At 37.6% G+C, this 25,485-nt stretch overlaps 1 protein-coding gene and 1 pseudogene across 1 annotated transcript in view; one reads left to right on the top strand and one right to left on the bottom strand.

Moving 5' to 3' along the window:
• The window catches only part of LOC125779336 (uncharacterized), a 331,687-nt gene that overhangs the window by 24,190 nt on the left and 282,012 nt on the right, over positions 1-25,485 (bottom strand). The window lies entirely within an intron of this gene.
• On the top strand, positions 5,730-8,064 carry LOC125779465 (uncharacterized; annotated as a pseudogene).

Raw genomic sequence — 25,485 nt, 5'->3', positions numbered from 1 at the left:
AAGAAGATTCATCAAGCTACCTGGCTGTCTCCGGATCGAAAAACCACCAACCAGATGGATCATGTTGTGATAGACGGAAGACACGTCTCCAGTGTTTTAGATGTGCGTGCGCTGCGAGGTCCTAACATCGACTCGGACCACTACCTTGTTGCAGCTAAGATTCGCACCCGCCTCTGTGCAGCAAAAAACGCACGCCAACAAACACAAGGAAGGTTCGACGTCGAGAAGCTGCAATCACAACAGACAGCCGAACGATTTTCTACTCGGCTTGCACTCCTGCTCTCTGAGAGCACTCGTCAACAACTCGGTATAAGGGAACTGTGGGACGGCATTTCAAACTCCTTACGTACAGCTGCAACCGAAACCATTGGTTTTCGAAAAGTGCAAAAGAACAGCTGGTACGACGAGGAGTGCCGTGTCGCAGCGGAGAGAAAACAGGCTGCCTACCTCGCAACGTTACGATCGACCACAACACGTGCGGGATGGGATAGATACCGAGAGTTGAAGAGGGAAGCGAGACGCATTTGTAGACAAAAAAAGAAAGAGGCCAAAATGCGTGAGTACGAAGAGCTTGATAAGCTGGCCGACAGGGGTAATGCTCGAAAATTCTACGAAAAGATGCGGCGGCTTACAGAAGGTTTCAAGACCGGAGCATACTCATGTAGAACCCCCCAAGGTGATCTAGTCACCGATGCCCACAGCATACTTAAATTATGGAGGGAACACTTCTCCAGCCTGCTGAATGGCAGTGAACACACAACGTCAGGAGAAGACGAACCCGATTCCCCAATCGATGACGATGGAGAAGACGTTCCATTGCCCGACCAAGAAGAAGTTCGAATAGCAATTACCCGCCTGAAGAACAACAAAGCGGCGGGGGCGGATGGATTGCCAGCCGAGCTATTCAAACACGGCGGCGAAGAACTGATAAGGAGCATGCATCAGCTTCTTTGTAAAATATGGTCGGACGAAAGCATGCCCAACGATTGGAATTTAAGTGTGCTATGCCCAATCCATAAAAAAGGAGACCCCACAATCTGCGCCAACTACCGTGGGATTAGCCTCCTTAATATCGCGTATAAGGTTCTATCGAGCGTATCGAGTGTGAAAGATTAAAGCCCACCGTCAACAAACTGATTGGACCTTATCAGTGTGGCTTTAGACCTGGTAAATCAACAACTGACCAGATATTCACCATGCGCCAAATCTTGGAAAAAAACTGTGAAAGGAAAATCGACACACATCACCTATTCGTCGATTTCAAAGCTGCTTTCGACAGTACGAAAAGGGGCTGCCTTTATGCCGCAATGTCTGAATTTGGTATCCCAGCAAAACTAATACGGCTGTGTAAACTGACGTTGAGCAACACGAAAAGCTCCGTCAGGATCGGGAAGGACCTCTCCGAGCCGTTCGATACCAAGCGAGGTTTCAGACAAGGCGACTCCCTATCGTGCGATTTCTTCAATCTGCTGCTGGAGAAAATAGTTCGAGCTGCAGAACTTAATCGAGCAGGTACAATCTTTTATAAGAGTGTACAGCTGCTGGCGTATGCCGATGATATTGATATCATCGGTGTCAACACCCGCGCCGTTAGTTCTGCTTTCTCCAGACTGAATAAGGAAGCAAAACAAATGGGTCTGGCAGTGAACGAGGGCAAGACGAAATATCTCCTGTCATCAAACAAACAGTCGTCGCACTCGCGACTTGGCACTCACGTCACTGTTGACAGTCATAACTTTGAAGTTGTAGATAATTTCGTTTATCTTGGAACCAGCGTAAACACCACCAACAATGTCAGCTTAGAAATCCAACGCAGGATAACTCTTGCCAACAGGTGCTACTTCGGACTGAGTAGGCAATTGAGAAGCAAAGTCCTCTCTTGACGAACAAAAACCAAACTCTATAAGTCACTCATAATACCCGTCCTGCTATATGGTGCAGAGGCTTGGACGATGACAACATCTGTTGAGTCGACGTTGCGAGTTTTCGAGAGAAAAGTTCTGCGAAAGATTTATGGTCCTTTGCGCATTGGCCACGGCGAATATCGCATTCGATGGAACGATGAGCTGTACGAGATATACGACGACATTGACTTAGTTCAGCGAATTAAAAGACAGCGGCTACGCTGGCTAGGTCATGTTGTCCGAATGGACGAAAACACTCCAGCTCTGAAAGTATTCGACGGTGTACCCGCCGGGGGAAGCAGAGGAAGAGGAAGACCTCCAGTCCGTTGGAAGGACCAAGTGGAGAAGGACCTGGCTTCGCTTGGAATATCCAATTGGCGCCACGTAGCGAAGAGAAGAAACGACTGGCGCGCTGTTGTTGACTCGGCTATAATCGCGTAAGCGGTGTCTACGCCAGTAAAGAAGAAGAAGAAAATACGTTGCGCTCACTTCCCTCTTCATGTTTGCCCGCGATGATCCCCTCACCTAGCCCTCAAAATGTGCACTCGTGCCCGCACGGGCAAAATGCCACTGAGGGCTAATATGCCCATCCCTGGGTTGGAGCAAACAAAATCATACTCACATTCCTACACAAACACTCCATTTGGGAACGAGTTGGATTCCTGGTCGCCGGCGTATAGCTAAATTCTAACGTATAGAAAGTTTATGTAGTTTGTGATTAAACAAATTTATACTTAAAATATAGGAACATGAGTATTATAATTATCTCTTGATTTATCTTACAATGAAAAATTTTGTTTTAATGTTCAAATGAATTATTATGGTATGTAATACCAAATTCTTCCACAAAAGTTATTTATTTTGGTCCACTCATTATTAAACATAATTTCCAATTTGTCCATGAATAAGTTAACTAAAATGTTTAAAAATATATAGCATATTTATTTATATCAAGATGATATAATTAAAATTTTGATGTGAAACATCTATAGGCGCGGGTAAACATGATTTTCGCCGTGGCGATACAAGCCGTGGTTACGATCACCACGCTATATCATTAGGCGTGTTTTATTTTACCTGCAAATTAAGCTAATATGTAGATTATTTTGTATGGAAGACTTATAGCGGGATTCTGTCACCAGTCTCTAGTCTCTATTTGAGAGATTTTGAGGTAAAGTCTCAATTTGAGACTAGTTACTATTCACTAAACAGTCTCTAGCGTTAGTCTCAAAATATTGCCTTAAATTTGAGACCTGGTAGTTAGCAGGTCACAAAACCAAAAAGAACTCTTGTCTGCCATTTTGAATATACTGAATAGAGATCATCATAGATATTAATCGATTGCCGTTTTTTTTATATTTTGCAAGAAACTCAAACACGAAAAGGTTAAAAATAAATCAATTTTACATAAATTTCGTAAGTATTATGAAACAAAGTCAACATATATTTTTATTTTTATTGATAATAATGTTTTTTGACTATGTTATAGAAAGTTTAATATTTGTTATCGACATATTTATTAACATTCAAGTGTAAAAACATCTCTGAATAATGAAATGTAGTAGATTTTGAGACTGTCACTTACAGAATAGCAAAATCATCTCAAGTCTCAAAAATTGTCTCTAACTCAAAATCTCAAATTTAGAGACTTGAGACTGTCTCACGTTATAGAATCGCACGGCTAGCCAACATAATTACGTTAGCTTGTCATAAGCTTTCATAGCTTATATATTGGACTAAAGGCATTGCCAATTAACCTCTATCGGCGTCACTCACCCGCTGACAATGGCACAACATTCATCACTCAATTGAAAGGAAAGAATTTCGTGGTTGATAACACATGAATCATTCCATATTCGCCAATTTTGTCTAAGGCATATAAATTTTGAGTATTGCAGTTCAATAAAATCAATTAAGTATGTTTGCAAATATGTCACCAAAGGAAGCGATATGGCGGTTATTGGCGTTGAACGAGATGAAATTAGCAAATTTCAAAGGGGCAGATATGTGAACTGCAATGAAGCAATCTGGAGAATATTTTCATTTGCAATTCATGAACGCCATCCTACTGTTGTGCATCTGTCAGCTCATTTGGAGAATGGCCAGGGAGTTTATTTAAACGCAGAGAACATAGTACAGCGAACGGAAATACCACCAGCAACCACTTTAACAAGTTTCTTTGCAACTTGCGCCAGTGATCCGTTCGCGAGAACATTGCTTTACTCGGAGATGCCTCGGTATTATACATGGAATGCATCGTCTTTCCCCCGGCGCAACATAACCCTGGCGGTTCATTTTTAAATTTGACTGCATTGCAATATTGACAAACTACTGACATCTGACCGATTTGAACAGATGCGATATATTGAATGTTTGGATCATATCGAAAACCTGCCCGTTCAATGTTTACAAAAGAAAGATTTTTAAAAATTTTGTTAAAGTATGCACAATAAAATTAGGAAAAATCGTTCATATTCTATTAAAACCAATACCGGTGTAATTTTTGAAATGAAAAAAAAAATCTATTTTGGGCAGAACGAAGTTTGCCGGGTCAGCTAGTATAATATATACAACAAAAACAAAATACCCGGTAAATCAACGTCATAGCTTATTTCGTGGGCTTAACGAAACTTAAAAATACATGAATGTTTCTTAGAATTAAATGAAGTTTTTTGTAAATTAATATTTAGTAGGGTAACCTTATTGCTTTAAAAGCTTACCCGGGATTGCATTCCACCACTAACGCTGATTTAACAACAAATATTAAATTTTCTATAACATAGTCAAAAAACATGATTATCAATAAAAATAAAAATATATGTTGACTTTGTTTCATAATACTTACGAAATTTATGTAAAATTGATTTATTTTTAACCTTTTCGTGTTTGAGTTGCTTACAAAATATAAAGAAACGACAATCGATTAATATCTATGATGATCTCTATTCGGTATATTCAAAATGGCAGACAAGAGCTCTTTTTAATACGATTTTATTAGCTTCACTTGTATGTATGTATGTATGTATGTATGTTTGTAACTTTTTTAAGTGGTACTGAAACGTAGAATATTTGAGCGACACTGTAGGAAGGCGTATGTATGTATGTATGTATGTATGTATGTTTGTAACTTTTTTATGTGGTACTGAATCGTAGAATATTTGAGAGACACTGTAGGAAGGCGACAGTAAGTTTAAGCAGTACATATATAAGATAACCGCGCACCAGAAGAAATAATATCAAATTAATAATGCAAAACATGTGACTTTTAGGTAATAAAAAAATTAATACTTATAATAAAATTTTTGTAGTAAAAAAAAAAATTCAGATACTAGTTTTCAAAATGCCTCCGAGAAGCAACTGTAGTAGAAAACTCCTTTTTTTAACTTTGGCTGCCACGTCGATGTGAGCTTTTTAAAAATTGTCACCGAATCTAATGGCGGAGAATACGATTTAAGTTATATTCGTTTGTATTTCACAATATTGGCAAATCTCATAGAAGAAAAACTAAAAAATTAAAAATAAATATAGTTTAAAAAAACTAAAAAACACGCTTTTAAAGCATATCAAACTAAAAAGTGAAAAATAATTCTTTGTATAAACTAACAATAATAATGAAGGAAAAATTCCTGCATTATTGTGAGAAAAGCGTGGGGTGCTTTGTGACATATTTTTCATATATCGAGCATTCCACGCTATTTTCACAATAATGCAGGAATTTTTCCTTCATTATTATTGTTAGTTTAAACAAAAAATTATTTTTCACTTTTTAGTTTGATATGCTTTAAAAGCGTGTTTTTTAGTTTTTTTAAACTATATTTATTAGTTTTGTGACCTGCTAACTACCAGGTCTCAATATTTTGAGACTAACGCTAGAGACTGTTTAGTGAATAGTAACTAGTCTCAAATTGAGACTTTGCCTCAAAATGTCTCAAATAGAGACTGGTTACAGAATCCCGCTATAAAATGCTTTTTTCATTCACAATAGCTATGATTTTTCCCAAAAAAGTAGTTGGCAATAGCGAGTACCTTCATTTTGACAGATAAAAATGTAAACAAATGAAAAATATATAAATGAAAAGTATAGAAGTGCACGAAATGGAAAATTTTATAAAAGATGGCGGTAAGTAGGGATTTTAAATGAAAATTAAGACAAAATTAAATTTGTGTTTTCCAGTTGCTTGGTACTATGTAGACAAATTCAAATGATGAAGAAGATAAGGAAATATTGAACATCCTGGCTGGTTTAGCTGCTGAATCAAGTTCATCATCGGGGGATTCAGAACAAGAGCAGATAGAGCATCCAAAATGCTCTAATTTTGTGGACACCATTGATAATTTTGAAGATGAGGATTTCAAATCTCACTTTCGTTTGAGTCGCACCACTTTAGATTACTTAATAGGTATGCTTTGTTTTTGTTATGAGACTTTTCTGTATGAGTATTTTTTGCAGGAAGAGTCCGGAAAAACCAATATTCCTGCTAAAATAACGATGTACATGTATGTATGGTATTTAAGTAATACAATTACCTACAGACAACTAGCCGTATTGTTTGGTGTAACGAAGTCCACAGCATGGACGATTATTCGTCGGGTTGTCACGTGGGTTATCTCAGTAGGCCATGAGTTTGTTTAGTGGCCAACTGGAGATGCGTTGGAAGAAACAACTCGCAAGTTTTTACAAAGGAAACAAATACCAGGTGTTATTTGTGCTATTGACTGTACCCACTTAACAATTAATGCACCAATAAAAGACAAACAAGTATATTTTGATCGTAAACGTAATTATAGTGTTGTTCTACAGGTCATTGTTAAAAATTTATTGATATTTATTGTGAAGAACCCGGATCATATCATGAGTCTAGAGTGCTAAAACGGTCAGCATTTTATAGAAAAGTAGAAAGTAATATAGAAAGTTTATTTCCAAATTCTACTTTTATTCTCGGGGACTCGGCTTACCCTTGCAGAAATTACCTCATTCCGGTGTTTAAAGATTATGGCTCGTTAACACCTAATGAAATCAGCTTTAACAAAACACATTCTTCAGCAAGAATAGTTTTTGAAAATGCGGGTTGGGTTTACTATCGCGTTGGTTAATTTTGGCTCACTGTACCTAAACGAGAGAACCAAATTGAAAATTTTAAACACACATGTATGCTTAAAACTTTATTTTAAACATATTTTATAAAAATCTGTTGTGCATTGTACCAAACCAATTATGGATACATTTTCACGCACATATATTACTTATGAATTATAAAAACCACTAGTAATGTTTTTAATTACTTTTGATCGTTAATTTCTTTGTAAATCTTTAAATAAAATACACCTTTTTCTGCATTGAGTTCAATAATGCGAAAAACTAAAATGACTGCCTAATTTGAACTGTCAAATTGCCGAGAAAGCACGAACAAAAGGGAATAAATTAAACCCAGTTAGCAATAAATGTATGAAGTGAACGCGAAAAGGTGTTCAATGCTAAAATACTGTGGATGGCGTAGCCGGTGTTAGACCGGCCAGGGTTACTTTTTTAAAGCGCGGCCGAAGGCCGCCAATGCAAAAAGGAGTTCTATGCGAAAAAAAATTGATACACCCCGGTGTTGGACCGACCAGGGTTATTTTATTTAAAGCGCGGCCGAAGGCCGCCCACGCAAAAAGGAGTTCTATGCGAAAAAAAATTGATACACCCCGGTGTTGGACCGACCAGGGTTATTTTATTTGAAGCGCGGCCGAAGGCCGCCAACGCAGAAAGGAGTACTACACGAAAGTACTTCGGTCACCCCGGATCCCTTTGTATCATTAATAGATGCAATTAAATATGTATATACATTGCACTGAAACATTTTGGTTTTCTTAATTTTGATTTCTTGTCCATACAAAAATGTTGGCTGGGTTGCATTGGTTTCAGTTTGTATGGAAGAACTAGCTGACCCAGCAAACTTCGTTCTGCCCAAAATATATTTTTTCCATTTCAAAAATTACACCGGTATTGGTTTTAATAGAATATGAACGATTTTTCCTAATTTCATTGTGTATACTTTAAATACCGCCTTTTTTGTCCTTGACAAATTCCCAATATTGAAAAATAGTGAAGAAAAAATTATTGCTGAGTTTTTTGAACTGTTTTTGATAAAAAATTTAAATAAAAAATCATGATATACAGGCAAGTTCTGCAATTTACTTCCGAGTGAAGTTTTGTGGAAAATACCTTCTGTACCTAATTTGACAAAATTTGTACAAATTTTACTCGGAAGTGAATTGCCAGAACCTGCCTGATAAACATTAAAAATGCTTTAATGCTTTTTGAATTTAATTGCTTGAAAAATGCTACTCATATTTAGTTTAGGGCTGCACGGTACAAGATATTTTTGGTTTTCTGTTCCGCGGCGTAAATAAACAGTGAGGAAGGTTTTCCAACACGGGAACACGCCACATAGAGCTGGCCATGTGAAAAGCAAGACATTTCTAAATTTATGCCGCATACTTCCAGCGACTGCCCTTGTGACTTGTTTATTGTCATCGCAAATGCAAGTTTCACTGGGAACTGAAAACGTCTGAATTGGAATGGCAAATCTGTTGAAGTTAATGGAATTCGGGGAAGTAAGCATTCCTCTCCCTTGAACGGGCCTTTCAAAATGCTTGCCACTATTAAATTGTTCATTAGCTTGGTCACAATCAGCCGAGTACCATTGCACAGTTTGGGAGCATGAAGATTCCGTAGCATAATAACTACAGACCCAACTTTGAGACGCAATATATGAGGCGGTATTCCAGCCGGCATCAAAGAGTTTAAGAACTCCACTGGGTATTTACTACCTCGTCTTCAATTTCAACGCGATCGATTGATTTATATGACCGCAGATCTCCCGGAATTTGATTTTGAATCGTCCAATTCAAGTCGTTGACATCCATATTTTTTGCTGCTTAAATTGCGCGCGTGCTTAACCAATCGTAGTTACCATAATTTTGAGCAATATTTGGATATACACTACTGATTAGTTCATATTGATTAGATGTGAATTGGCAAATCGTAGTTGGAATCGATATTAATCCACTGCAAGGATCTATCGGAACTTGTCCATTTCCGATTCGCGGCAGCTCTTTTGAAAAAACCTCCGCAGTTCTATCGTTTTGCAGCAAAACTCGCATATTCATGGTCAATGAAATGGTTTTAACAAACCTCCATAAATGCAATGACTTCAGACATGCGTTTAGCTCATCCGCCGCTGTTGATTTTGGAATCACGGGAAGTGTTTGTCTAAAGTCGCCCGACAGCAATATCATCACTCCTCCAAAGCAACGATTATTGTTGCGCAAATCTCTCAGTGTTCGGTCAAATGCTTCTAATGATCGTTTGCGGGCCATTGTGCATTCATCCCATATGATTAACTTACATTTTTTTAAAACTTGTGCCATTGCTGATTGCTTTGAAATATTGCAAACAGGACTTTCGTGTATTTGCAAGTTTAATAGAAGCTTTAATGCTGAATGTGCCGTTCTTCCAACTTCTAACAGTGTTGCAGCAATCCCGGTAGATGCAAGAGCTAATGCGATACCACCTTGACCTCGTATTGCTGCTAGTATTAAAGAAAATATGAACGTTTTGCCAGTCCCGCCGGGTGCATCGAGGAAAAATATGCCACCGTTTCCACTATCTACAGCATTTATTAGCTGATTGTACGCACTGCTTTGCTGTTCATTCAACAGTGGAACATTTGTTTGTACTTGTTGTTGCAAGTGAGTTATATCGTAAGCACGCTCGCGTTCCAACTCGCGACTCCCTAAATCCCTTATTTGACGACTTGGTGCCGGCATATGAACTTCAATCAATAGTTTTCCACTCATAAATAAACATAAATCTTCAATAAGAACTAATGCTTCATTGTAGATGTCAGCGTTCATTTGTAAGTCGACATTTCTCGTCGCTAATCGCAGGCGATGCAAAATATCTTCTGCCATGTCATCTTTGTACGTATCCCATAATAGACGCGGGTTTGAAGGCTGACATGTCGAAATTATAATAGCGAAAAGTGTACGAACTGCAGTGGCTGGTGAAGAAGCTATTGCATCCGCTAACGTTTAATTCAAGTGACTGTCGTGTTCAAGCAATTGCAATTGTTGACATGCTTCTCGAAATGTTGCGCAAATGGTACCATCTACAGTCCTCAATGATTCAAATGAAGTTGAACCGCTTACATTAATCAAAAGCAAACGTAGGTAAAAGCAATCATCGTTCTTTAGATGGATTGTGTAAATTCTTCCCAATGCATCAGTTGGAAAAACACCTGGATAACCATCTACCGGATGGCCGTTCTTCCTGCGCAACCATTTCTTCCATGTATAATACCGAGGCATCTCCGAGTAAAGCAATGTTCTCTCGAACGGATCACAGGCGCAAGTTGCAAAGAAACTTGTTAAAGTGGTATCTGGTGGTATTTCCGTTCGCTGTACTATGTTCTCTGCGTTGAAATAAACTCGCTGGTCATTCTCCAAATGAGCTGCCAGATGCACAACAGTAAGATGGCGTTCATGAATTGCAAATGAAAATATTCTCCAGATTGCTTCATTGCAGTTCACATATCTGCCCCTTTGAAATTTGCTAATTTCATCTCGTTCAACGCCAATAACCGCCATATCGCTTCCTTTGGTGACATATTTGCAAACATACTTAATTGATTTTATTGAACTGCAATACTCAAAATTTATATGCCTTAGACAAAATTGGCGAATATGGAACGATTCATGTGTTATCAACCACGAAATTCTTTCCTTTCAATTGAGTGATGAATGTTGTGCCATTGTCAGCGGGTGAGTGACGCCGATAGAGAGGGTATCCGTCGTTTCCAGTTTGAGTTTCCGAAATAAAAGCATGGGGATAGCGTTTTTTGCATTTACTGTCCGACATACAAACCGAAGATGGATCGTGTTCTCCGCATGGCCCATGAACCATATTGGCCATCACCACTTCGTGCAACTCTGGATCTATTTCAACACCAGGAATTTCGGCGGAAATGATGTCATCAATTTGGTCAGGTGTAATTTTCTCCACCATCAAAATTTATGTGTCTAGAACTGCCAATGTATGTCGATGGCAAAATATAGAGTCGACCAATATTTGTAATATCCGCATCACCATTCATTGCATCTCTTAAGTGAATATACTCTTCAGATCGTAACTTCGACTGATTGTATCGCATGTAATTAAGTCGTTCTGTCTCAACTTTACCGTACATGTCAACTGCATACTGTTGAAATAACCGTCCATATCTCAGTAAATGGTCGTCATAGTTTTAGCGAATCATCATTCGATATGCGTAAAACTTCATTGAGCTGACTTTTTTATTTGTCCGATACCTAAAAGCTTAAATTACCTATATGAAGTAGCAAACAAAATTTTATTTTTACTAACCATTCCCCGGATTTATCATCGTATATCCTAAGTGATATGCGTCTTCTCCACGGTAGAACATGAGCGGATATTGCATTGCGTAGTAAGACCGATGTGTCTCACTTATCCGTTTTAGTGCGTTTTGATTTCTACGTTTGATAACAATATCACGCGACTGCAAATTTTCTCCAACAACAACAACTGATATTTCGCTAACTGTGGGTGCATTGTATAATTATACTATGATCATCTGTTGGCATACGTTCTAACGAAATCGTAAACAGTTTAATGAGGCCATTGTGTTCGTGTAACATTTGCTGCAATTTTTCGATTATTTCTCTTTTCGTTATATTGAAGATAGCACAACGCCGATTTACTTTATCATGTGAATCTCCCAGAAAGTAAATTTGGAGATATTTGTGTTCTTGATCTGGATGCGGCAACAGCGATCCAGCGAGATGAAAAATTTGCCCATGAACCTGTATAATTGGAGGAAAGCTCTGTAGTTTCTGTCGAATATTGGTTGGTAAAAATACCTTAAACGTTGGATTGTAGTTTTGTTCATTTACAATTTCACCGCCAAATGACGTCATTTGAAAACAATCGTTGTATCGAGACAATCGAGTGAGGAGATTCACCGTAACAATGGCTGTGGTGGTGGAAGCAATTCTGGCAACTTAACCTTTCCCCCGGCGCAACATAACCCTGGCGGTTCATTTTTAAATTTGACTACATTGCAATATTGACAAACTACTGACATCTGACCGATTTGAACAGATGCGCTATATTGAATGTTTGGATCATATCGAAAACCTGCCCGTTCAAAGTTCACAAAAGAAAGATGTTGCCGCTGTTGTCGTCGTGATCTTACTTCATCACTTTGGCGAGCACGAACTTCCCTCCTTCTCGATCGTTGTTGCTGATTGTGAACTTCCTTCTTCTCAATCGTTCTTGCTGATTGTATATTTGGTTGACATCTTCTAACTGGTGCGTGCTATTCTCCAGCAGTCTATTTCGTGGTGATACCCCCTCAATAACACTTTCCCTTTGACGTGCTCTGCTATTTCGTGTTCTCCTTGCGGCCTGGGAACTCCGAGAAGTGTTACCACACGTACTGATTCTTGGCATCGTAACAAATATCTAATTGGAAATGATCATTCATTTGCAAAAAGTTCATATAAGGTTTTACGCACCAATAACTTACCTTTGAAAACTCCAAAAATGAATGAATTAAACTAAGGAAGCAGATCAATTGAATGATAAATTCCAATGTACATAAATCGGTATTCGCCAACACGCTAAATCACTTTCACTAAATAACTCACTTTTAAAAAAAAAATATATCAATATATCAGTAAAGCAAGGCGCATTTATATTGCCCTCTAAATTTTGCGTGTTCGATTTCAAAGCAAAATTGACGTTTAATTTAATTTGTGTTTATTTCATAAAACTGCCATTTCCATAAACCAAAAATAGCACGTAACACAACCAAAATTACCATATAACCGCTGCAGCAAGAACAACCAAAATGTCGTGCTAGGTGGAAAATGAGATAAATATATGGTGGATTAACAACCAAAATAATTAAAGATTGTAAGGGAGGTACCACGTCTCCTTTTTCGATAACGCCAAGCTTTATAGGTGAGAGGGGTGTTGTTATCCTGGAGCTCTGTACCAATTTTCTTGTTCCTACCTTAAATACTTTTGAAGATCTTCGACTTGAAAAATTCAATTTGTATGGGAGGTGCCACGCCCCCTTAATATTTTGTTCTGAATTTAAGACATGACCTGCGCGTGGTAATAACAAACAAATCCCTCGAAGGAAGTATTTCATTTAGTTCAGCCGTTTTCGAGTTTTAGCGTTACAACTATACACCATTTCATTTTTATATATATAGATGAGCAAAAACACTGATTTTTGGTCATTTTCAAAGGGCTCCCTACAGGTCTTTAGGGGCTCTAGGGGGTCGAGGGGGGACTTATTAAAAAGTTCGATCCTTCCTCTTTCAAATAAGGGGGCGTGAAGGGGGATAGCCCCTCCCTGTTTCCCGAAAATGCATTTGGAACACTGAAAGGACGCCGGAATCAGTTGCTTACAATTTTAACACGAAGAACTGAATTTATTTAATTTTTTTTAATTTTAAAATGCACTTTTAGAGCAACATTTTCCATTTTAAATCCCAAATAATAAAATTATTTATAATTTTACGACATATTTTTTTTATATAAACACGTACGTAACGTATGCATTTGTTCAAGGTTTGTATGTAAAAAATGTTAATTTTATGATAAGCTTGATTATATATTTCCGTTAAATAAAACAATATATATTCGTTATGAAATCAAGTGGCTTTTCTATTTTTTATTCATAACAGACTGCTGTAAAATTTTAAATTTTTCTGTTTCTATTTTCGGTTTTTTTTTGTTCAATTTCCATCTGCATATCTCGTTTTTCGGCCAAATCCTGCATTTGTTTTTGTATGTTCGTGTAAAACTTCGCCTTTTCTTCAGCACTTTTTCTTTTTAGTTCGATTTTTTGATCAAAATATTGTTCTCTAGATCTTTTATAATAACGACGATTTGGAACAGGAATTGCTGCGTTCGGCTCTTGTGGATACACTGCACAACTCCTTTCCTGTTTAAAAACATAAAAAAGCGAATGCAATATAAGCAATACGGTACTGTGCACGGAGAAGTGCCAGTCTGCTTCTCATTGTCTTTCGCTGTTTTTTACGCCTTCAAAAGCGTTCGCATTTTTGCTACGAGGGCAGCCGCATTAATTGTTGTATCCTGTTGAAACAAATTTAATAAATATTTACAAAATAATTTTAAAATATTCTTACTATAAATCCTTGATATCCTCCAAGACGTTTTCATAAGCGAACTTTTTCTTCCGCGTATGCAGGAACTCATCCTTCCTCTCATTGTTACACTTCAAAATAAATAATTATTTAGTTTGTGAAAAGTTTGTTTACAAATTTAAAAATTCAAATTTACCTCTTCTCCATGTCAAACATTTTGTCGCAATAAATTGAATATCAGCTGATTGTTATTGCCCGCATGCCATATTTAAGCGAAAATGTGAAATAAGCTAAATGCGTTTTATTTGTCCATGATTTATAGCCGAAACAGTCAAATACGCTACTCCCTTCCTTCCTTTTCCTTCCTTAGCGAGCAAAATGTGTTAAAAGTTGAGCCCGTGGCAAAAACGCAGAAATCAGCCATCCTTTGTTTGTTTTCATTTGAACAATGTTGTCATTGCACAATACGAATATATAGTTTTGTACACATCTATGTTTTCAATTACAATTTTTTATAATATAAAATATCAAAACTGAAAACAAACTATTAAAAATAGTTTATATATTTATAAATAACTAGCTGACCCTGCAGCCGTTTTCCTGCGTGAAATTACATATGTGTTTTGAAATGAAAAGAAAATTAAATTTATCATTTCCTTTATTTTCAATGTAACGCAGCTTGATAAACAACATTTTTTGGTTTCTGTTCCGGTGCGTAAATGTTCAAAGAAGATAGTTTTCCTACTCGTGAACACGCCACGTATTTTCGGCCATGTAAAAACCATAGCAGCTCAAAAAGTATGCCATACACTTCTAGCGACTATCCTTTGTCCCGATGATTGTCATCTCAAATGCTATTTTTACTGGAAACGGAATCCGTTTGAACTGAAATGGCAAATCGTGAGAACTCAAACAAATTCGTAGAATCAAGCATTCTGCCCCCTTGTATTCGATAGTTGCGTCACAGTCAGTCGGGTTCCATTACACAGTTTCGGCGCTTGTAGATTGCGAAGCATCATAACGACAGATCCAACTTTGAGACGCAAATGATGCGGTGGCATACAAAGCCCTTCCAAAGAATTTAGAAACTCCACTGGATAATTCACGGCGTCGTCTTCATTGTCAAGACGATCGATCGATTTGTATGAGCGCAATTCTCCCGAAATTTGACTTTGAATCTTCCAGTTTAAGTCTAAACAATTCGTGATGAGTTCACCTTTCGTGAATCGATAAACGGCAGATGGAATTGATATCAAACCAACAGAAGTATCAACCGGAATTTATCCACATTCAATTTTTAGATGTAAAATGTCTTCGGCAATGTCATGTTTGTTCGTATCCCATAATAGACGCGGATTTGGAGGCAGATATGTCGAAATGATTACCGTGAAAAGTGTGCGAACGCCATTTTCATTCCATTTTCCAGCAATTGTAATTCCAGCAATTACTTCTCAAAAAGTTGCACACACCGTATCATTCACAGTACACAATGACTCATATGAAGTTGAACCGCGTACATTTATTAATAGCAATCGAAGGTATTAGCAATCGCAGTTTTTCGGGTGGATTATGTAAATTCGTCCTAAGGAATTAGTTGAGAACACACCTGGATATCAATCTATTGGTTGGCCTTGCTTTCTGCGTACCTATCTCTTCGGCGATGCATTCCATGCATAATATCAGGGCATTTCCAAATAGAGCAATGTTCTCACAAACGAATCAGTGACGTAAGTTGAGAAAAAACTCGTCAATGTAAATTTTGTTGTTGGAAGTGTTTCCGCTGGCTGTACTGTATTCTCTGGGTTGAAAAACACTCTTTAGCCATTCTCCAAATGAACTGCGAAACGCACAACAGTCGGAAAAGTCGATTTCACCAAACTACAATATCAAACATTGACATGAGTTTTGAATGTGAATTACACAATAGTGGCGAATATGGTACGATCCATATGTTGTCGACTTCGATATTCACTACTCTAAGTTGAATGGTAAATGTCCTGCCATTGTCGTGTGATGAGCTACGACGATAGAGTGGATATCCTTCATTTCCAGTTTGCGTTTCCGAAAGAAAAGCACGTGGACAGTGTTGCGTGCATTTATTGCAAGTGGGATTGTGGTGTCCGCGAGGTCCATGTACCATATAGGTTTTCATCACTTCGTAATAATGGATCTTTCTCTGCATGAGGAATTTCCGGAGAAATGATTTCATCAATTTGATCTGGTGTTACCACCATCCACCATTCAAAGAAGAATGTGTGCGTGCGGCAAACCTCTTTTTTGCAACTCAACAGAGTACATCCAGCATCTGACTGCACCATACTTGTATATACATACGTTGCTTCAAGATAAAGTCCATCAAACATCGTAGCTGTTGTTTCAAAAGTTTTGCTGTATCATCGTGATGATCGTTTGCTGATTGACAGCGATCCATAATTCCACACATATGTCATCGCATCCTGGGAGTACTCGGTCATGTGCCTTGGGCTGCTAATGTATGTTGATGCCAAAAAGAACGCCAACCGATATTAGCACGATGTCTTCGTTGCTTCGTAACAAATTTCAATCTGTAATTGATCACTTCGTTTGAAACACACATAAAGTTTTCACTGAATAATTTTCAATAATTTTTCTTTTAAATAGCCGGAATAAATTCAAATAATTTACAAATCAAATTGAAAAACAAAACAAAAAAGAATTGTATGAAAAGTCACTTTTTGGAAATTTCCAATTTTTCGAATTTCCTTATGAAAAGTATATGGTTTTTTATATCTAACCCTTTCCAGATCCACAGCGAACAACTTCTGATTTCATGAAGATTGGTTCCGCCGTTCTTGGCGTTAGCGTTACTAACAAACAAACAATCATTTTTACTTACATATGTACATATGTATGTATGTATGTACATTAAGGTGGGCCAAAAATTAGTTTATATTTTATTTTTCGTAGTTACCATGAAAACTCATTCAACATGACTAAAAACAAGTCCTGGTAAAATCTGAGCTCTTTATATTAATATTAAGAGGTGCCTCATCGACATTTTCGATTTCCCATATAAATTACATGGAAAAAAAATCATTTTTTTTTTGTGGTGGTTATTGTGCGGAGATTTTAATGTGCACGCGATGGCGGCCAGTAGGGATGGTAAACTCGATTCCGATACTACTCGAGAATAGAGTTTTCTCGTAAAATAATCGATTTTTCGAATGTCAAGAACCAGTTCTTAATCCACTACGACTACTGAAAATCGATTTTTAAAAAACGATTATTTAACGAGAAAACTCGATTCTCGAGTAGTATCGGAATCGAGTTTACCATCCCTACTGGCCGCCATCGCGTGCACATTAAAATCTCCGCACAATAACCACCACAAAAAAAAATGATTTTTTTTCCATGTAATTTATAGGGGAAATCGAAAATGTCGATGAGGCACCTCTTAATATTGATATAAAGAGCTCAGATTTTACCAGGACTTGTTTTTAGTCATGTTGAATGAGATTTTCATGGTAACTACGAAAAATAAAATATAAACTAATTTTTGGCCTACCTTAATGTACATATATACAAAATATAACGTTTGTATGGGAAAAAGAAAAGGGCTGTTTTTAGGGGTTTTCTGGCAACTTTCGTAATTTTTTTTACATAAGAACCTTCTCCTAATAATAACAAATACAACAAAAAAAATCTGCCAAATCGGTTCAGCCATTCACGCGTGATGCCGTGACAACGAAAACGGTTTCATTTTTATATGTAAGATAGCATTCGGCTATGATTTTGAGTTATTTTAAGAAAATTTCAAACGTATTGAAGACAACTTTTATAATTACTACAGTATATCGATATTGGCAACCCTGCGTTGTGGGAGAGCTATCAGCTGACACGTTTCTACGGCAAAAATCCAAATGCCGTGGATTCCCACGGCATCCTACGGCAAAGAGAGAAGGGAGTAGCGTTTTTCGCTGTTCACTTACATTGCGCGCCATAAGATAAGTCGTGTCAGCTGACACGGGCCACGATTCTACGTTTTTCACTGTTCCTGCTATTACAGCGGCAAGGGAAGCAATGGCAATTGGCGGTCGTTCGTTTGTGTTTTCGGCACAGCTCGAATTTTCTACCAATAACACAATGTTGTGACGCTTTGTCGTCGCGTTAGTTCTTCCGACACATTGACCGCAGTATATACTGAGACATTGACACTTAGACAAAACGTGAGCTTCAGCCATTGTTTGCCCATGACAACGGAGATTTCGCATGAAGCAATAAGTGTATACATTTACATACAAAGTTGTGTGAAAACAAATTTAAAAATATTATACGTATGATCTGTCATATTTGCTTACATGCACACATAATTACATAGATATGTATGTACGTGAATATGTGCGACCGCTTGGTCTTTTAATATGTCATCAAATATATGTATGTACTGCCCAGCAAATAAATGCATACATATGTAAATATATAACTTATTAAACCTACATTAATTAAATATTTAGGTAATAAAGCATGCATGACTTCAATATATATTTCCAAAGATGTTACGGAATTCGTCATGAAATAGTGCATGCTTGTGTGCTTTGATTTAAATGTATAGAAAATATACATACATACTCGTATGTACATATGTATAGTATATAAATTATATGCAGAGTCGTTTGCGCATTGTAAATATGCAAATCTGTAAGCGTACATTCCTTAACATCGGAAATGGCATAACTTTTCTCATTTAAAGGTGGGTTTCCAGCTCTCAAGAAAAGCAAAAACTTCATAGAAAAAAACCCTTGAGAAATGATCTAGAAGTTTTTTGGTGTTAAATTTTCTTGTGGCAACATCCAGCTCTCAAGAAAATCAGTAAGTACATATATTTAGAACTTTTATTTTATAAATTGTGGATATGCAACACTGGTTTTGCGAAGAAACATAACAGTCTCTATATATTTCTGACGCAAATTGAGTGGAAAGAAGAAGTAAGTTTGTGATTTCATTTGAATTTTTTATTTTTATATTTTAATTTTATATTTTAATTCTTGGAAATGGAAGATTTAATACCTGTAGCAAAGCGACAAAGAGAATTAAAAACTTCACAGCAGGTGAAAAACCACAACTAATTAAAGAAGTGGAAGAGTGGCCCGAATATGGGCCATAACAAACATTATGCATTCGAATGAAAATGCTATGGAGCAGGCCTGGGTCCACAAAAGCAATTCGGTTGACAAAACTGGTAAGTATATATAAATTAAAGTTTTATTATATGAATCTCTTAACTTGATTTTTTTTTACCACAAGTAGTCGGACGTTCAGCGGAAATCAAAATGACGAGGCATGGGATCGATTCAACAACATTTTAAAGAAATGTTTCACATCTGCCAGCTGTCAACTAACAGATCACTTTTTTTGATAGCAGCATTAAACTTCATTCCTTAAGCTTAGTATCCAGCTCTCAAGAAATGTAAAAACTGCTTATTAAAAAACGCTTAAGAAACGGTCAAGAAACTTTCTTGCGATAAATTTACTTGTGCTAGTATGCAGCTCTAAAGTAATCTAGTACTAATTTGTAATACTTTTTTCAATAAAATGCGAATATGGCAAACCTGGTTTTGCCAAGAAACATCAAATCAACAATTGTTTCATGAAGGAAATTCAAAGTAATCGTTAAATTCGTCATAAATTAGTTAAAATCATCATTATGAAGTATGTTTCATTTTGAAATCTATATCTATACTAGCTGACCCCGCAGCCGTTGTCCTGCGTGAAATTATGTAGTTTGAAATGAAAAAAAGTTAAATTTATCATTTCATTTTTTTTTTTCAATGTAACGCAGCTTTATAAACAACATTTTTCAGTTTCTGTTCCGGTGTACAGAAAAGATGGTTTTCCAACTCGTGAGCACGCTACGGCCATGTGAAAAACATAGCATTTCCAAAATTATGCCTCACACTATGCGACTATCTTTAGGTCCTGTTGACTGTCATCTCAAATTCAATTTTCACTGGAAACGGAATACGTTTGAACTGAAATGGCAAATCGTTAGAACTCAAAGGAATTCATAGGATCAAGCATTCTGTCCCTTTGTACTCTATAGGTGCGTTACAATCAGTCGAGTTCCATTACACAGTTTCGGCGCATGAAGAATGGGAAACATAATAACGATAGATCCTACTTTGAGACGCAAATGATGCGGTGGCATACCAAGCCTGTCCAAAGAATTTAGGAATACCACTGGATAATTCACGGCGCCGTCTTCATAGTCAAGACGATCGATCGATTTGTATGAGCGCAAGTCTCTCGGAACTTGACTTTGAATCTTACAGTTGAAGTCAACAACATCGGTATTTTTGGCAGCTAATATTGTGAGTGCACTTAAGGAATAGTAATTATGATAATTTGGCCAATGTCCGAACATTTGTGATGAGTTCATCCTTCGTAAATTGATAAAGGGAAGATGGAATTGATATCGAACCACCGGAAGTATCAACCGAAATTGAACCATTTCCAATTTTTAGCGAAGACGATGTAAAATGTCTTTGACAATGTCGAGGTTTATATCGAAAAGTATGCGAACTTCATTTTCATTCCAGTGATTAGCGTGTTCCAGCATTTGTAATTGCTGGCTTACTTCTCCAAAACTTGCACATATTCCCATATACCATTCACAGTAAGCAATGACTCAAATAAAGTTGAACCGCGTATATTATGTAATCAATAGCAACCGAAAGTAGAAACAATCGTTGTTTTTCGGGTGGATTGTGTAAATTTGTCTTAAGGAATTAGTTGATAAGACACCTGGATGTCAATCTACTGGTTGACCTTGCTTTCTGCGTAAATATTCGACGATGAATTCCATGTACAATATCAAGGTATTTTCGAATAGAGCAATGTTCTCACAAACACATCACTGACGAAAGTTAAGAAAAAACTCGTCAATGTTAATTTTGTTGCTGGCGATGTTTCCACTGGCTATACTGTATTCTCTGGGATGAAATACACTCTTTGGCCATTCTCCAAATTAACTGCGAGACGCACAACAGTCGGAAAACGTTCATGAATTGCAAAACTCAATATCCTACAAAGCGCTTTATTGCAGTTCACGTATCGACCGTATCGTTCAAGACCAATAATCGCCATGTTTCTTCCTTTGGTGACGTACTTACAAACGTATTTTATCGATTACACCAAACTGCAATTTTGAATGTGAATTAAACAGTGGCGAATATGGTACGAATATGTCAACTTCGATACTCACGCCTCTAAATTGAATGCTAAATGTTCTGAAATTGTCGTCTGGTGAGCAACGCCGATAGAGTGGATATTCATCATTTCTACTTTGTGTTTCCGAAAGAAAAGTACGTGGAAGAATGTGTGCGTGCGGCAAACCACTCTTTTGCCACTCAACAGAGTACATCTAGGATCTAACAGCACCATATATGCGTTGCTTCAAGATAATGTCCATTAGAGTGGGTCGATTCCGGATTTTTTTCGATTCGGGAATTCTAATAGTGCGGAAAAGTTGCCTTAGTACTTCCTGATTCCAATGCAACTTTTTGTTTTGAGATCGGATTGCATCTTCAACCCGAACCTCGGCCTTGAAATTTCGGAAATTCGCCTAAAATCGTGAAATTGTCTACCTAGCACCTGAAATACGCATCTCATGGCAAAATGTATAAAACAAAAGTTATTTGTCACGTCATTTGCTACCGAAATGGTATATGTGATCATGGCCGTAGGACGAACCGTTCCCGAGATACGAGCGAAAAGGCGGCGCGCCACAGCGCAAGGTCAAAATTGTTGCAGCTCTCAGCTAACCTGTATTGGTCACCCAGAACCCACCGTGTGGAGGTAGCTGCTCTTCGGGTTCCTCCCAAGCCCAACCCAACCAACCAACCATATGTCAGGCTTGTTTTAGTCTGAATCTGTGTCAAATTTATTGATAAAATCAGATTTTGTACTAAACTTTGGCACTTGTTGCCTAGTTTTCAGTGTAGAGCGTATAAAAAGATCACGAGATTGGGGCCAATAACTTTAGAAGATGCCTCTGTCACCAGTTTGACGATTCTCTCGACTGCCACGGTGTGAGAGGGGAATTCACTAAATTTCCATACCTCTGCAGTGTCTCCCGAAAGCCCTTTTATGAGTTCTTCGTTAGAAACTGAACAAAGAACTGGTGGAACAGTCAAGGTAATAGTCTTCCAGTTAATCATATCGTAATAAGTATTAGCTTTGAAATTCAGCTTTGGCACTTTATTACATCTAACTCTTCCATTTATGGTGTCAGACTCTGCTTCTCTGGCTGCCAGAAGACGGTCAAGGGCCAACTTTCTTACTTCTATCCGTTCGTTAGTCATCATACTAAGGAGAATGTTTTCTGGAAGAGCAAAGAAAGCATTCTGTTGAATGGATGAATCGACAACCTTGTGCAGTTTAGCGGGTAAGTATCTCGACCTTTGAATTGCAGCATAGAGATGGCGCGAGCCATCTTTGATTGAACTGTTGAATCTTATTGAGAACCACAAAGGTGAGTAAACTGTAAGTATGTACTTGACCAAAATCTTTATTTCCTATGTTGGTTTGTCAGTAGAAATGTATAATCTCAGAATTCTATTTGCACAGGTGAGCCAGCGAGATTTGCACATGTTACCTGGATGCATCGACGCTAAATCTGAGGAACATTGACCGGAAATAACAGCTTCTGATATTTTATAGAGATAAGCTTGGTCTGTGCTAAGTTGGGTCGGATTAATAACCTCAGAAAGTAATTGGCAGGATGGAAAACTTTCAAATTTGACAAGAGGCAACTTCTCACAATAAGAGATCAGTTTACCTATGTCGCCAGAGAATGTATTTGGACTCTTTGAGACACCATCTATGTGTTCGAAAAGAGCACGGAATGGAAGTTCGTTGAAATGTAGAAGACAAACAACCCACTGTAATGGCCTACCTATTCTTTCTTCTAGTTTCCGAATGATTCCACCTTTCCAACCTGTGTTCGTGTTGGTGCCATCAGCACCGACAACTTCTAGATGTTCCACATCAACTGAATTGTCTTGTAAATGTTGCCATATAGCTTGCGTCTCATCCTCAGCTGACCCGGAGAAGGAGAGGTGACGTGGCCAAAGTAATGACAACCAGGTTCCGCTATAAGAGAAATATGTTCCTCTTTGACAGTGTCGCGGTAGTACTTTTCACCTTCGCTGACTTGTGTAAGTGTATTGTCTTTGCGGCCGTCAAAATACAGCCCATATACGGAGTCAATACTTTCGGTGTTCTGGAGCTTAACACCAACACTTTTTTTTGCCCGACTAATCTTGCATTTGTCAGTGACAAAGCTAGCCTGATCCTCTGTTATCAAACCTGCTTTTTTGGCATCCAGAAAAGCCGATGAAACAATCAAGGCCGCTGCTCTATCACTTACTCCAAATCTTTGGGCAGCTAAAGCAGTGTGTTGTAATACTAGTGTGTTTTGTTTGGTTTTAGAGGATGGAAGAGAAAATTCATCATCACCATCGTTTTTCGAAGAATCAATGTGCGACGCGCCTACATTTTTGTCGTCTGTATGAGAGTCTGGCTGATCTGAATGGTCACGTGTTCTAGCTGATACTTTTCTGGTAAGTGTTGATGTTGAATAACGTTTTGAAAGCTTTTCTTTACGTTCATTTTTCTTTGTAATCTTTTTTGTTTCAGGTAGATCAACACTTCCAATGCGACCAATTCTTGTGGTTCTCTGGTCCAAGAGAAATAGTTGTTCATTGATAGGAACTTTCCTTTCCTTTGGACAAGTGCAAGAAGAAAAATAAATGCATTTACAAGCAGCGATGTCAAATAATTTTCCGGCAGAAGAGACAAAGTCGTCTCTTTTAGAGCTCAAACCTATTGGGTTCCTTAAAAACATTTTTTTAAGAGTCAGAAATTTCTTATGGTATGTGGTGAGCATTTGTACAACTCTGGTGTGTGAAACTATCGGAATAGATGACTTTTTGAAAGTATTTTCAACCTTTTTTGCAACTATTTCTGTAACCTCTTTACTCCTAGGTTCATAGTTGTCGCCTCGGAGTCGCCCTATACCAAATCTTTCAAACTGATAACACAAAAGAACATCCTGGTAAGTAGGTAACTGGGACTCAGAGAGATTGTACGGATATATGCCAAACACAGGACATTTCTGTCTAAATTTAAATTTAGATACAGACATTTTGAGTTCTGTGTTTTGTTGAGAGAATATAAGTGATAGCACTCGGCGAAATCGACGACAAGAGTGAAGGAACTCGATGAAAAAATATTTATGTGGAGACCAGTCCGAACGTGTCGTATGGCGCAGGGAAATGAATGTAAGTGATAGAACTCGGCGAAATCACCGACAAGAGTGAAGGAACTCGATGAAAAAATATTTGTATGGAGACCTATTCGAACGTGTCCTTTGGCGTAGGTGAATGAATGTGAGTGATAACACTCGGCGAAATCAACGTCAAGAAGTGTGGCCGCAAGCCGATTTTCACCTTGCGCTGTGGCGCGACGCCTTTTCGCTCGTATCTCGGGAACGGTTCGTCCTACGGCCATAATTACATATACCATTTCGGTAGCAAATGACGTGACAAATAACTTTTGTTTTATACATTTTGCCATGAGATGCGTATTTCAGGTGCTAGGTAGACAATTTCACGATTTTAGGCGAATTTCCAAAATGTCAAGGCCGAGGTTCGGGTTGAAGATGCAATCCGATCTCAAAACAAAAAGTTGCATTGGAATCAGGAAGTACTAAGGCAACTTTTCCGCACTATTAGAAATACCGAATCGAAAAAATTCCGGAATCGACCCACCTTATTGGACAGTAATTCTCTGCGGCTAAATATAAAACTAAAAATACTCAATTTAAAAAAAGAAGTACAAAAATTTTTAAAAAGCAATCTGCACCCAGTCTCCAATACAAAATTTAAAACAGAAGTAAGAACAAATTAATATTAAGAGGCAAAAAAAAAAACAAGGGTTTAAAAAAATTTCGAAAAATTAAAAAAAATAATACAGTTTTGCCAGCCTATCCAACAGATGAGTAACACAAAAAATTTTAGTTCTAAAATTGGGCGTAATAAGATCTCTATAAAAAATCTTGACGAGGAAGATTGTCGTCCTGACAAAAAGAGTTAAAACAACATGCTTCATTCTATCGAATAAAATTTGGCCTACTCCTATTCTGTGACAGGTAGATTCAAATCCTCTATTAAAAATATCTTCTAACTCCTTAATATAGTCTAAAAATCCCTGGGGTGGTTTAATTAAATTGCACCTGTCAATTAGCCTGTGCTGAATAAATAAAAATCAGTTGAAACCTCTTCTTCTCCTAAATAAGGTAAGGGTTGGGTACAAGTGTTTTAAATAAAGATAATCGCAAAAGTAAACATATGCATTT

The sequence above is a fragment of the Bactrocera dorsalis genome, chromosome 6, assembly GCF_023373825.1.
Source record: "Bactrocera dorsalis isolate Fly_Bdor chromosome 6, ASM2337382v1, whole genome shotgun sequence".
In the NCBI taxonomy this organism is placed as follows: domain Eukaryota; kingdom Metazoa; phylum Arthropoda; class Insecta; order Diptera; family Tephritidae; genus Bactrocera; species Bactrocera dorsalis.
This window is presented reverse-complemented; position numbering and strand designations above follow the sequence as displayed.